We start from the raw sequence: 15,289 nt of genomic DNA on the forward strand, positions 1-15,289 counted from the left end.
AGGACAATAAAAACTAAGGTTTGTGCCCAAATGTTCTCCTTGGTCAAGGAGAGACTGACTAAATAAAATCAGAATCCAAGGGTCATTTCTGATTGGCCTCAACCCAAAATACGATAGTGACACTCAAGAAGCTTCACAGACAAATAATTACACAGCCGATTTGGGTGTTTGTGGTAGACAGACCATTCAAAGCCCCCTTCCTGTTAGGCTTGATTATTCTAGACTAGATAAACATGCTGAATTTACAACAGAATACTGAGCCTTATTTCAACTGTGTAATGGGTAGAAGAAGGTAAAACAAACTGGGCTTTTTTTTATGTTGATTCCAGAAAGACAAATAGAATGGTCTGCAATAATCAGACTAGTAAATCACATTCACAGTGATTCACTGGGAGATAACTAGATACATGGAATTTGGGGTCCTGGTTCCTTTCTCTGACACTTAAGCAGTTACTTATTGCAATCGATTCCAGTTTTCTAATCTGTAAAAAAGGGACACAGGATAAATCATCTCTAATATTTCTCCCAACTATATAAAAAAAAGCTATTGTTTTATGTACCTAAAAGGATAAAAATATGATTCTCTAAAATGCAGACCTGTGTTCCAATGAGGCTGCATTTTGGATAGATCTGAAGCAAACAAATCTGTATTCAAAAACTCTCTAACACAGGGTATAAGAAGGACTCAGCCAGACTCAGGCCAAGTGAAAGAATGCAAGGCACAGAGAGAAAACAAACCCTTTAATCAAGAAGAGCTCATATCAGAAATTACATTATTGATGTATTCCACACCCATTTGTAGTATATGTATCAAAAATTTTGTTTTATAGACAGATAGGTATATAGATAATCAAGAGAGAGATGGAAAGATAAAATTTTTCAAGTATATTTTCTAAAACAATAGGTATATTAAAATTCCTACAACAAAAATAAATAATAATATCAGACTAGAGATAATACAGATAGTGTAGCAAGTAAAGATCAAGGGTGAATAAAAGGATTTAAGTATATCTGTCATAAGAAACTAGAAATGACAATGAGCTGTCATTTTTTTCTTTTTCCTCCCAAAAATTTAGTTAAAAACAATTATCCTCATGTGTATTAGTTAACCATATGATATATATCATTTATTGGTGCTACAAATTTTTAAAAAATACACCAAAAAACTGTATTCAAAATGACTAAGCTATAAAGGAACATTTCCTTAAAAGATGGAGACATAGGAACATTTTCCACAACCCAAACTGAATGCCATTCACCAGTGGATTAAATAAAGAAAATCAAAGAAAAAAATTGAACAGCCAGATTGATTGTGTAAACCATCAAAGAGAGAAATACTTATATAGGAATTTCATGACTAAACAAAATGCAAACAACCCAAATGCTTTTCCAACCAACAACTGGATTAGGACGCTTAAACCTTTAACTTTATTTTGTGTTTTTTCATCCTTAGCCTCTGATTTTAAGAAAAGAAATTGGAGCACAGCATTTGTTGAAGAGTTTAGGCACATATTGAGTCACAGCTCAATTGCTCAACCTCAAAGTCAATTTAGCCACTAGAAATGACATAGGAGAAGAAATATTGTGTTCTATTGGGGAGAACTTCCCTTCATTACAGTATAAACTTAATGAATGCATCATGTACCACAGAAGTGTGTTTAGATTCAGTTATACATTCAACATTTATCTAGTGTCTTCTAAGTGGTAGATGTCTTCTAAGTGGTTGCTTACACAGAGATAAGCAACAATGACACACTCCTTGTCCTCATAGAACTTTCAATTTACTAAGGGATAACATCAATGAAACAATCTCAAAATAAGTATGCAATTGAGTGAGTATATACAACAGTGAATATAGTGCTCTATGGGGATATAGCAAGGAGATCTGACCTAGTTAGGTAAGACCAATTGGGGGATTTGTATCCTATTCCTAGAGTCTCACTTAGCAAACAGGTGAGGGAAGTATTTCCAAGAGTAGAATATCCTTCTGGACACCCCGAAGTTCTGTCCTATAAGCAGCCGCTCACTATATATCTCTATCTCCAAACTTGACTCTACTTTCCAACTGGCCTTGCTGAGAGTGAGCTTACCATGTCAAGAGAGATGAATCAACATTCTGGCACAAACCCCACATCATCCAATATCTTCTTCAAGCCAAGAAGCTCAGCCTTGGTCTTTATTTGTGAGTGATGATTGCAGCACCATGGTTGGCTCTACAGAGACCCCAGCAGGACCCACTGCCCCCTCCTTCAGCATATTTTTAGAGTGACACACTGAGTGGCAAAGAATGAACATACTAGAGCAGCAGAGTAAAGGACCAAAAGAAGTGAAGGCTCCATGTTGAAAAGGGAGAAAAACATTCTTCTGGAAATGTGTCCAGACAAGGTAGACTCATTCAAGAGATTCAGGTGATGAAAGCCAGGTGGATTAAGATATATATGGTCCGTCTGAGTGTCTCAAAAAGGAAGTTTTCAATCTGGGACCTGAAGAGAGGATGGGATGCTCCTGAAAGTCAAACCAGGGGAAATGCTTTTTTAAAAAATTAGAGCTAGATGAAAAAGAATCAATTGTGATAGACACCTAAGACCTAGGAAACCTGTAACCAGCTTATAAGGTTTCATAAGGACAGACTACAGAACAAGAATGTGTGTAGCTTTCAAATGCACGAGACTTTCCTTGAAGTAAATTTTTACCAAAGGGAAAAGTCCCCTGGCCATAGGGTTGTGGTCCTCGAGGAGCACTGGAACTCATGGGATTCCAACCTCATCAGTGATGGAACATGTCGTGTGTCTCTGAGAGGAAGAGAAGAGAGGGTATGATGAAGAACTGTTTTGAGTTTACCCTTCTTTTGACAAAACTTGCTCTTTGCATATTTATAACAAAATTATCATCATCATCATCATCCTCTTCTCCAGTGATTACCCAAGTCTCTTGTGCATGCTTTTCCCAACTCTTTCTACACTTACCCCAAACACACACCACAGTTATTAAGAATTATAAGAACAAATTAATTGTTTGCCCATCCCCATTATCATCTGTCCTAAAAGGTCACTTAAACATTTACTCACACCTACAGCCCCGGGGGAAGAGTGTGAGTCCTGCAAACAGCACAGCTTGCTGACGTGGGGCTTTGTGTCACTTTTAGGATGACACAGGCTGATCCCACAAAGAAATCACTTAACAGGGACATTTTCTGTCATTAGGAAGGGGAGAAATGCCTGAACAGTTTTCTGGACTCTACTGAATTAAACCTTCATACCAGTTAATGAAACCCCGCTGGGAATCATCAAGCCAGAATTCCCAGCATGCTGGCCATGTACTGAAATGTACACTAACACCCCTAAAATAGAGGGGGTAGGTGGGCATCTTAAAGGAATATGAATAATTTGTTGTTCTGCTACTTTGGATCAGCTATACCACTGCTCCCATTCGTAGGTACAAATGCACAAAAGAAGGCTTCTGTTTCATAAAAGCAGCCCAGACAAACAACGCTCCTCAGGGTGCTGAACCCAAGGCTGGCAGCCAGCCCAGTGCTGCGCTCCAGTCACTTCCATGGCTATCAGCCTGGTTCAGACCTCTGCCTCACTCCGACTAGGGACAAAGAGAAGATCACAGTGGAAATCCTTGTGCATGCTGCTAATAAGCCTATTTAGAGTCAATGAGAAAGCCTCATTTTGCACCAATAAAAGCCTTCACAAGTTCTACTGAATCAGTAAAACCAAAATGTTTCTGTGTCCTCATTTTACGTCAGTCCAAGAGGGGGAGGGAGCTCAGCCAAACGTTGGACACGATGACCTCTAAGTTTCCTTCTTCTCTAAGGTCTTCTGATTTTCTGTTGGTCAACAGGATTTGAACTGTATTTAAATCATCACATATTCTGATGGATTCCTGAGCTCTTCTTCAGTTTTCGATAATTTCACTGTGGTCTGCCAAATCGACAGATTTGGAATCTTGGATTTCTCTTGGAAAAGAATTGAATGCTACTCCCATCTAACTGCTTAGCTAACATTGCCTATATTCTTTCTGAAAAAGATCTGAGTAAGAGACAGATGTGGAACATACTCCTACCTCCCACAGCAAAGCTAGGGAAAGCTGTGGTGTTTCATGAACTGTGAATAAAAAATAAAAAAAATCATGCCAGCATTTTCATGTCCTTACTGAAAGATAATAATCTATATTAATCCCACATGAAAACCTACAATTCTAACCATTTGGCACAGTGATATAAGCAAATAAACCTATAGCTAAAAAGTTCTATATGGGTCGATGGAAAGTCAGACAGAGGTGGAATGACATCACCTGTTGGTCAGAATACTAAGTCCTTTTTCTTTTTTTTTTAATGTTTATATTGATTTTTTTGTTTTTTTAGAGAGAGAGGAAGGGAGAGACAGAAACATTGGCTGCCTCCTGCATGCCCCTTGCTGGGGATCGAGCCCGAAACCCAGGCATGTGCCCTGACGGAATCAAACCGGGATCTCTCAGTCCATGGGATGATGCTCAATCCACTGAGCCACACTGGCCGGGCTAATTCCTTTTTCAACAAACAGCCACATTCCACGTCAGCTCACTGCTGGACATAGTGGAGAGGTGCACAAGGAAATAACTACCATTGTTAACAACAATACAAGTTCTATCTGTAAGCTCAATGTGTTAGCCATACAGCATTTTGGTAACGTGAGGGAGGATCAGAGCAAGTGAATGACCTTTATGAAAGATAGGTACACCAATAACAACACCACCATCACCATCAAAATCTGGAGACAGGAAAAACCGGAATCTGGCAAGAGTTCTTCAAGGTTAACTCACTTGCCCAAGATCAGTGTTTGAGTATCTAACCAATGAAGCTGAGAATTTTACTAGACAGAAAACAGAATAGAAACTTGTAGTTCTTAAGTCTTATAATTTCATTGATAAAATCACATGCACTTTGAACAGGTTTTCACTTACACTGCAAAAATAAATGCTTAAATTATTGTCCGTCTGGGTGGTAAGTAGCATACTACCATCACCTATAAAATAATATTTTTGTAGACTAGAGGGCATGTTGTTTAAAGAAACCCAGAGATGAATTATTTTGATAAATTAAAGCTCATACTCAATGTGTGTTTATAATTCTGCAACTTATATAGGAATATGTCTCAGTGAAATATTTCTGAAAAGCTATATATCTGTTTAATTTTATATTCACTGATGGGAAAGTCAGTATTTAAGAAACCTGTGGTGAATCCATTTAATATAAACAATTTGTCTGCCTTGCAAATATTAATATCCTGATTTACTTCAGAATTTTAATTTTTTTCTTACCTTCTTAAAATGATATATGTTCGTGTCACGTTAAATTAATCATTCTCATTTATTGATAATACATTGTATTAGTTAGGATGCTTTCAGCTGCAAATAATAGAAAGCCAATGCAAAATGGCTTTTAAAAGGAGACGATTTATTATTACCTCATATCTCAAGAATGGAAGAGCATTGCAGGCTGTTATTTCAGAGGTTTAAAAACATCATTAGTGACTGAGGTTTCCTCTGCTTTTGTATGGTGCAAGTCAACATGATTTTCCTGCTGCCGGTCCAGCCCCCAGCTGCAGGCATAACAATAACCAGAACTTCCACCATCCACACCCTGAAGGGTCCCGTAAGATTTCCCACCTATCTCCTTGACGAGACTGCATTACTAGCTACCCTTTCAACCAAAGTTGGCAAGTAGGACAAGGCCGCCATACTGGATCAGGCTAATCAGAATTAACTGGGTTACATGAAGCATACACTAAAACAAAATTGTTGCTCTAGGTCTGTCAGCCTAGACCTATGTTGTCCACCATGATAGCCACTAGACACATGGGGCTATTTATATTTCAATGTACATTCAAATTTAGTAAAACTTAAAACTCCATTTCTCAGTTCCCCAGCCACATTTCAAGCGACCAGTGGTCACATGTGACTAGTGGCTACTCCACTGTACAATGTAGATGTAGAACACTGTCTCATCACAGACAGTTCTACTGGATGGTGCTGACCTAGAAGAAAGGGAAACCTGCTGGATAAGAAGCAGCAGTACTTGCTGTGCTCCCTGTGCAGCAGGCAATGAGCCGTATGCAAATCGTCTCCTCTAATCATCCCCAGTATTACTATAATATGTTAGTCTGGACACTAGGTTGCTAGCTAAGGACAGGAAACCTTAATTAGTAGTATCATGACCTATCTCACAGCTCTGCAGGAAGAGCATAGTTAAGATCTTGATCATAGTCGGAACCCTTTCCATTTGTCATCTCTGTTCTCTCTGCATGTCAAAATCATTCTTCTCCAGCAGTTCTCAACCTGTGGGCCGCGACCCCCTTGGGGGTTGAACGAGCCTTTCACAGGCGTTGCCTAAGACCATCGGAAAACATATTTCTGATGGGCTTAGGAACCACGACGTTGCTCCTCTATCCCTCTCTAAGTGGGTCTGCCCACATGCAGCTACACCCTCAGACAATGTGAGGAACTGTACTAAAGGGTCGCAGCATTAGGAAGGTTGAGAACCACTGTTCCAGGCCAACTTCTCCTCATGGTGGAGAACACAGTCTTCTCAGTCTCCCATCTCACAGCCTCACCCCAAATCCCTAAGAGAAACCAATCGTTCTCCTCCAGTTTCATTTTTAAATATGCCTTGGGAGACTCTGATGATCCAGCTTGGGTCACGCACCACCCTTGAACCAATCAGTTGGAGCTGCGGAGACACTAGAGAAGGAATTAGGGCTGTAGATCAGAGATTGGTCCTTAGGGGATATTTCTAATGGGTATCCATGGATATTGAGGACAATTTTCAGAAAGGAAAAAAAGAAAAGGAATTCCATGGTCCTCTCCTTCACCACATTCCCAAAAGTCTGAATGCCTTTAGGCTCTAGGCAGTTTGTTCTTTACATACTTTTTGGGTCTATCTCACCTAGCCTTATGTATAGGCTAGTGAGTTCCAACTTTGTCTCTACAACAAGACCTCTTTTCTCAGCTTCAGAGGCACATAACCAACAAATTAGATACATTTTATATCCATCCACTTTTCTCCATGTCCAACATAGTCCAGACATCATAACCTGGGCCACTGTCACCTCTGGAGAAATTACTATAATATCTAACTATTCTCTCTTCTCCGTGTTACGCTACAGCCACAATAATCCTACTAAAATGGAAATCCAATTATGTCACTGATCTGCTTAAAATCTTTTAGTACTTGTTTATTGCATTTCAAAACAAATTTCAACTCCCTCATGAGGGATATAAATTCTTACTTCATCTGTCCTTTGGCTAGTTCCCTATCCTTCTCTCTTTCTATTCTCCCATCCAACATATTAAAATGTTCAATTCCTCAAACTGCTATCCTCTCTCTACCTGTGTTTGAAATAATAATCATTCTAATTACCTTTTCATCTTGTCTACATCCTATCATAATGTAAATAATCACCCTTTATATGTCATTGTTTTGTCCTCTTTTTTAGGGGTTAGAAATACCACATTTTTCTAAAGTTGGACCATTTGTATATTCTTTCTTTCTTTGTTTTGTTTTAATGAATTGGTTCTCTCAATTGAAGTTTAATAAGCATTTAGGGGAAGATACTTTTTTTCTAATGTTTCTGTACTTTTCTACCCACTGCTTCATCTTCACTGACCCAAGTCTTACTGTGGGCTTTCAAATAAATGGTTCTCAAAAACCACTGCCAACTTCATTGCCAACATTCCCCTTTCTATTTCTGAGTCCTTCAGTGTACTACTATTCCAGAGATCATGTTCATCCAGACACGTGAACGCCAACCAGTCAAGCCATTGCCAGAGTCCATTGTACGCCTTCCAGAAAGGAATTCCTAGACTCCTGAATTTATTTTGGCTCAGTAGAATGGGTGTTTCCTCCCTTTTAAGTTATTCCCAGAAAAATGCAAGTTCCCTCTAATTAGAGGGTACTTCCTTATGCTTCCACAATTCAAGTGCTTCTCAGACCAAGAGCACCATTCTGACCCCATTAGTAGTCAGCGAGCTTCACAAAGAAGGAACACTTAACCTTAGATGACCACTGGGAAAACATGCAGGCCACTAGAACAGGAAAAAAATAGAAGAATGGGTCAGTGAAATTCAGTCTCTTGTTGGGAAAAGCTTTCAGAACAGGAGAGGGTTAAGGGAAGAATCAAGTGTCAAATCAGATTTCAGTCCCTTCATCACCTTCAGGTGGCTTATGGGTTTAGACAACTCACTTAGGCCAGATGGACCTCAATTTCCTTTTCTGCAAAATGAAAGAATTGAGAAGAATGGTCTCTATGGACCTTTGCGACTCTTTTACTCTGTGTGCATTTATGACTGACAGAGCAGTTTTGTTTTTTTTTAGTTTCAGAATATTTTTGAATCCTGACATGGCAAACTTTGCAAATTTTGGAGATACAGGTGCATCTTTATACATTTCTTTAAATTTAGTAATTAAGCTCTCCACTTCAACATTTTCTAATGAGGGGACAGGCATGCATACCCCCCCCACACACACACACACACTACTGTATCTTTACACTTTACTGATTTAAATACATATGGATGATTATACATACAACACAGGCTCTAGATTATAAGTTTTGCATTTGACAATTTAAACTCTTATTTAGATTATCTTTGGTAGGACACCTTGGGTTTGTCAGTAATCTTCAGCACAGCTGAATATTATACTGCTAATTAAATGTCAGATGCTGTTGCTGTCTCCAGAAAGTAATTCTGATACCCCTGGTACTCAAAGCGTGGCCCAGAGCCCACCACCATACACATCACATAGGACTGGTGGGAGATGCAGAGTGCATCACCCCAGAACTACAAAATGAGAACTGGCATTTTAACCAGGTGTTCAGGTGATTTGTATGCACACAGAAGTTCTAGAAGTGCCATTCGACATTACAGTGCTTCCCATTCTGTTTCCAATGGGTGAAACTTTTTCTATAGAAGAGTAAATAAATGGGCAAACTAACTGTAACTTAGCAAAGTGCATCGCTATAATTCAGTGCCACTGGACTTGGGGTTCTAGAAGCTTGCCGTTGATAGTTTCTCCTGTTTTTGTTTGTTTGTTTCTAATATAGTCCTTGGTCTACTTTTATAAATGGCAAAGGGCCAAGGAATTGAATGAAAAGTTTATTCTGTTCAAGACCCACTCACAAGTATTAAAAATCAATGTGAAGAATATTAAAATACTTATTATTTTCTATAGAATTAGGTAACAACCAATGTTATGTTTACTTTACTTTATATCTGGTGATTTTAAAATTTCATAGTACATGCTGTCATACATAAAGTATAAAGAGAAAACTACTTTTCAACTATGTGGTAAAAACTTTGAAATAAGTAAACAATTAAGGAAATTGAGGATATAAAAGTAAAACACAAACTCAAATAGAACAGACCAGAACTCTAGTTGCAGCTCTGAGACTGTGTGTGTTTTGAACAGTTCACTGAATTTCTCCAGTTCCAGTTTTTTCATGTAGAAAACGCGAGGGTGATCTTGATTTTACACCCCAGCTGCAAAAGTCTGAAGTCTAGTATGTCTGAAATCAGTGTCTGTTCTGTCATCTCACGTGCATCTATTGGAATTCAACATGGAATCTCAGAAGTGGCATAAATAACTCATTCTGGGATTCCTGCTATTTTACCTGCTAAGAACAGAAGCATGTGGGCTAACTGCCACCTCCTGGTGCTAATGTAGAGCATTGTCCCCAACAGAGTTTCACTCAAGGCAGGAGGCAAATGGGGATGGCAGAACACATTTTAACACAGGGAAAGTTCTCTTAGCTTCCTCTCATTCTGAATCACCAAATCAAACTATGTACATCCTCCTCCTCACTAACTATCCAACTCCCTTGTATGGTCTCCATGAGTCCCGGGTGAATGGGTGAAGACTTCCACCCTTCGCAGCCCCCGGGGCATCGAGAGGACTGCTGAGAGGCGGTCACACCTGAAAAGATTCCTAGTACTCCGGCACTGGAAGAAAACTGAGAGGCCTTGCAGGGAGCTAATTTTTGAGCCTACTATTTGGTTCAGTGATGGAACTGCTTTTTGTGAGAAGAAACATATTTGTACATTGCTTTTCTATTACCATTATTTCTATCACTATAAATAAGAATCAATGGGCCATTTCAAATAGCATCTGCTCACCATCATTTAGCATCTGAGCGTCAGGCCCATGCAGGCTAAGCAGCAGTGTCCTGGCCTCCTTGGTAGGGATTGAAACCCAATAGACAAGGAAAGCATTTCAAATGGAATAAGACAGTGTATGTGTCTGTGTGAGCAACTTGGGGGCAAGGGTGGTCTGTTTTCTGTCTTTGTATCTGTAGCACAGTGTCTGGACAAGGCTGGCTATCCAAAATGAATAAACAAGTGAATAAATGATGGATGGATGGATGGATGGATGGATGGATGGATGGATGGATGGACAAAAGGAAGGCTTTAAGATGCTATATGGTGCCCGGCCAGTGTGGCTCAGTGGTTGAGCAGTGACGCATGCACCAAGAGGTCGCCAGTTAAGTTCCTGGTCAGGGCACATGCCTGGGATCCCCAGTGGAAGACATATGGGAAAGGGGGGGTCAGTCAATGGTCTCTCACATCAATGTTTCTGTCTCTGTCTCTCTCTCTCTCTAAAATCAATAAAGAAAAAAAAATTTTAACAGAAGGTGCTATATGGAACTGACTGAATGTATTGGGTTGGTCAGGGGATGCTGTTTTAATAAAGGCAGAGCTAGTCACAACTCGTGATGGAGAAGCAAACGCCAAGGCCAACAGTGTGACCAACAGGGAGTCTGCCTCTGAGGAGCAGCCAGCTGAAGTACTCAGATCTCTGCAATAGCCACTATTAGGCCTCTTGAACAGACCAAAAAAGTCAGCATGACAGCCATTTAAAAAGTTAAAGGAGACCTCAAAACAAACAAACAAAAAGCTTCTCCATTGCCAGTGAGAGTCTCGTTGCACAAAACAATATCAGGTAAGAAACTAATCAGAGAAAAGGTGGGAAAAAAAAAAAATAAGGTGAGGAGGAACCGTGGAAAAGGAGTTCAGGCAGAGGCCCTTCTGGGAAAGAGGTGTGTGGGAAAGGTGCAGACAGGGAGAGAGGAGGTGGACCCACAATTCTTGAGGGAGGGGGTGCATGTCTGATGAGGTGTGGAAAGACATTAGCATGAGAGCAGAACAAAAGAAGAAGAACCAGAGAGGTCAAAGAACTGTCTACAAAATAACACCCATCACCACTGATAACAAGTACAAAAGAACCCTTTCTTCTCCTTGAGAAGACAAAGGGAATTTTAAGTAGGATTAAGTAGTACTAGCTTTCAGAACTCAGCAGCTCTCAGAAGCAATAATAACTACATAAATAGCTAGGTGGATGGTAGGAATTACTTCACTTTGGAATTCAGCCAGCATATCAACGTTAACAGTAATATCACTTTTTTTTGAAAGCTTTCCTGAGATTCAAGGAGGGAAAATCATCCCAGAAAACTGTGCTGAGTTAATTTTAGGAAGAGGAGGCTCCTCACTGCGTGAAGACATTCTATCGCCTGAAAATTGATAGGACAGAAGCCCTGTGCTGCTGGGAAGCACTCTCTTATCCATGTAAATACACTGCCAGTATCGCCCCCAGTGGAACAAAATAATTACGTTCACAGATTACCATTGCTCGAGGAAACATTTTACTTACAACATAACTCCAAATGATGCTCCAAATCCAGCAGAAGAACCCTGTGGGCGCCCCGCTTTCACAGAGGTCCCCAACTTTTTGACTCACCACAGATGGTTAAAACATGAGCCACAGGTGGAAGCTTGCACATCTGTATACATTCATCTCTGAATTAGGTGGAATTAGACAAACTGGGAATATAAATAATTTTCACACCCTGGACACTTCTAGTCATGAATAATAGCCTGTCGATTTTGCCTCTTACATACATTTGACCATTAAAGTGCCAGGTCATCACTCTTCCCCCAACACGAAGATGAAAACTGGCTGTTGATGCTAATTTGGGGCACAGGGATCTTCTCTCACCATTTGGAAATGTTCATGTTTAGTTTTTGTTTTTGTTTTTTCAATTAAGTTAGGATGTTGCATTATTTATTTGTTTTCTACCCAGGGACAAGTTATTTCAGTATCACCCACAATGGAATTCGGATGAAAATCTGTTCGTGGACCCCGTTCCCTAAGGGTGCATTTGCCCTAGCGCTGGGAGAAAACAGTATTTCCATTGCACTAGAGGTAGTTCTAATTGGACAGGTTGTTACAATTTTAACAACACCTAAATAAATAAAAAAATCTGAAGCAGACACGGCACCAAGTCAGGGTTCTAATATAACCCAATTCAGTATTTATGCCTAAAATAAGTATCCAATGCACACCATCTACAGATACTAAAAAGACATCTATATACATAACATTTTGGGAAAAGGTGAATTTAGAGAAACTGGGTATTCTGAAAACAGTGTGTGAAAAGTTATGTAATTAATTAATAACTAACTTTTTACCAATTTTATTATATATAACTGTGCTTATTCATTTCAGTTACTGGTAGATTTTCATTAAACGGTCTAAACAACAATAGGATATGAATGTGTAGATGATCAAACACTAACATTCAGAATTCAGAATTCGGCACAGTGTAAAATACATCTGAATGAAAAACAGAGGGTACCCTGTACGTAAACTCTTTCAAATCTCTCTATAAAGTAACCCCTCTTTATTTCCCATTATTCCTTAACATGCACCCTCCTATCCAAAAAGGCGAACCTCTTCACTCTTCCTCACACACCTCCATGTCCTTTTCCATATCTCTGCCCTGCTGACCCACCATTTCTATCATCTTGGATGCTCTTTCTCAAATCTTTCTTATTATCAAGCACTTACCTCCTCCATGAAGCTTAAAATTTAAAACTTGACTTACAGTCATACATTTTCTGAACTTCCTTAATATCTATGTGCAAATTTAGCATTTAATTACAGAACTTCCCCCTCATGTATAGGCTTACATACATGTTTGCCTATATCCTTCTTTCTAACATAATCACATTATTTAAAAATAGTACTTTTCTCTTCATGCCTCTTTCTAAAGTTTCTGTCAATACCATTCCCCACGTGTAATTTCTCTCCCTCTAGTTATCTCTGCTGAATACCGGCTCTGCCTGAAAACAGGCTTATCTGTGCTCTGTCCTAAAGAAAAGGTCTGCACCCCTGCTTCTTCCTCAAGCTCCCCTCCTGTATCTACGTTCTTTTTCTGCCAAACTTCTTGAACAAGCATTCTTTCCTCTACTTCCTCCATTCTGCTTCTGTCTCACAATTTGAGTCTCCTGACACACTTCCCATGCCTCAGGCATACCTCTCTGCAGCACCGAAACTGTGTGCACCCAATCTTACTTCCTGGAGACTGAGAAGACACTGGCCCCCAGTTCACCGCCTTCCCAAACTCACCTACTCAGTTTCTTTTCCTGGCTCCTCCCCTAGAGCCTTCAATCGTCATTCCTCTGCTCAGTCTCCAAGGGCAATTGCATCTCTGCCCTTGTCGTTAATTTCCAGGTCTCCAGCTGTCACTCTTTAATACATATTTTTAGTGCCCAAGGCTTGCTCCCAGAAGATATGCTGCCACCTGCTGGACAGTTCCATGGGGCCATATCAAAACCAAATCCAGCATCCATTCTTTCTTGTCGGTTAACTAAGTACCTAAATATTTTCCTAGACCTAGCCAGTAAAGATTTAATATTCAGAACCTCCATCACTGACTACCATCCCCAGCATTAATCATTCACCATGTGGTGTTAATACCACCTCCTGGACTTCTGTCCTCTGTGATCTGCCCCTAAATCACAAGTCCTTGTTTAGGCTGTGACTGCCCATTGCAACTACTGGATGGGCCCTAACTGACCCTTTTTTCTCTTTCCTGATCTCCAATCCTCCTTACACTTCTGCCAGAGAAATCTACTTAAACAGACATCTGAGCAATGTCCTGGATAAAAAGCCTCAAGTAATTCTACCCTACAGGTAGGCTAAAGCCCAAACTCCTGGGCTCTGGAGCTTCTAGGAAGAACTTCACGAACTTGCACAACCCGGCCCCAGCCTGTCTCTTTAGCTTCACGTGCCCTCATGCTCCCTCTCACTCACTGCCCCCTCCCTGTCCCTGTTCTTCTGCACCTTGAACAAAAGAAACTTGCCCTAGATCCTGCAATGAGCTGGCCTCCTATCTTCACATGGTTGACACCTTCTGGCTTTTCAGGTCTCATCTCAAATGCCACCTCCTCGGTGCAGCATTCTGTAACCACACAATCGAACTGCTGTCCTCCCTGCCATCCACCTGGTCACCCTTTCACATTTACTCTTGCATTGCCTGTATGCACGTCTCAGCATCTGGAAGTCTCTGGTCCTTTATACATATACACTTACTTATTTGGCGTCTGTCTCCTCAGAGACTTGAATGTAAGCTCTGTGAGCGGAGACCTGGTCTCCCCTCCTCACCCCAGCTCCTGGAGGAGTGGCTGGCGCACAGGAGGCCTGCAGTCAGACCTCTCCACAGCCTGGCACCTGGCTCCACATCCCCATGCTTGCTCTGCGTGTGTGTCCACTCCGCATTTACCACAGTGCATCTTTTATTTGAACAGCTATTTCCAAAAGAATGAGTAGAGGAAAAGGAGGACATATCAAAATGTGGGAGTGGGGGAGGTATGCATGGTTATAAAATACTCCTTCAAGTTTTGTGGTATTCAGTGTAGAGGATTTATGCATCTTTGTTAACATTACCGCTAATGTTTATGGTTTTTTTTTAATCACGTTATAAATAGTAGCCTTTACATTTAGTGTTCCATATGTTAGTTTTTTATCATATATAAAATTAATTATTTAAAAGTTTATATTCACCTTGTAACTGTGATCTTGCTAAATTACCACTTAGTTCTAAGTAATTTTTAATAGTCCATACATATTTCTATGTATACAATCATGATATGTGCAATCAAAAATGTTTAATTTTTACATTTAAAATCACTATTATTTTAAAGCATAAGATACATAAAATAAATCATTAAAAATCATAGCTGCTAGTACTGTGCAGGATATGGGAGACAACAGTACTACAGGGGACATGGATTGAAATTGTTTTTTAAAAAACAGTGTCTTATAGCAAATTATTATGATCCATCATCTACTGGTGAGTAATACCATGTCTTATTTGTCCATATCCAACCAATCCTAATAAAGTGCTTTGCCAAAAGTAGAAACTCAATAAATGTTTTTTAAATTAGACTGAAATACCCCAGCCCATGGCAC

General features: G+C 39.9%; 1 protein-coding gene across 6 annotated transcripts in view; it reads right to left on the minus strand.

Annotated features, from left to right (window-relative positions):
* The window catches only part of GRM8 (glutamate metabotropic receptor 8), a 759,794-nt gene that overhangs the window by 377,090 nt on the left and 367,415 nt on the right, over nt 1-15,289 (minus strand). The gene's annotated exons all lie outside the window — the stretch shown is intronic.

Source organism: Molossus molossus, unplaced genomic scaffold, assembly GCF_014108415.1.
Source record: "Molossus molossus isolate mMolMol1 unplaced genomic scaffold, mMolMol1.p scaffold_m16_p_7, whole genome shotgun sequence".
Taxonomy (NCBI): domain Eukaryota; kingdom Metazoa; phylum Chordata; class Mammalia; order Chiroptera; family Molossidae; genus Molossus; species Molossus molossus.